Source organism: Sinocyclocheilus grahami, unplaced genomic scaffold (assembly GCF_001515645.1).
Source record: "Sinocyclocheilus grahami isolate Dianchi unplaced genomic scaffold, SAMN03320097.WGS_v1.1 scaffold985.1, whole genome shotgun sequence".
In the NCBI taxonomy this organism is placed as follows: domain Eukaryota; kingdom Metazoa; phylum Chordata; class Actinopteri; order Cypriniformes; family Cyprinidae; genus Sinocyclocheilus; species Sinocyclocheilus grahami.
Window position 1 is genome coordinate 82,808 of NW_015506164.1, and position 519 is coordinate 83,326.

Genomic DNA, 519 nt, shown 5'->3' on the forward strand with positions numbered 1-519 from the left:
GATAACCAATAATGTAACGAAATATTGTCCATTACTAATTTATATTTGGCCGTCCAAGTCGGAATTAAACTTATGACTCATGAGCATTGCTAGTGCCATGAACCAGATGAGCTACAGGAACACCTTTTTCCAGTTCCCTCATCCATTTAAAATACATTAATTGTATGTATAATGGCTAAGAGATTCATTGGACTCATAACCTTCAACCATTGTATCAAAAGCAGCTTGAACGCCCTGGCTTTGGCATGTGGATTTAAGAGGTGTTTTTGTGTATAAAGCTTGAAAAAATCTAACTCTACCTCACAGGCTCATTAAAGGCTTTTGATAAGGTATGGGGTCCCTTTTTCTTGGATAATGTAGTGGCTGACTTTATATACAGTTAAGTTGATGTAACGAAGAGGCTGAGGCCGAGTTAGAATCCATATGTGGAAGTTTATTAACAGCAGACTTGATAAACAGAAATGTGAAGACGGGACCCATTCTTCGTACGTCGCTTATTACATCCGAGATGAAATGTCA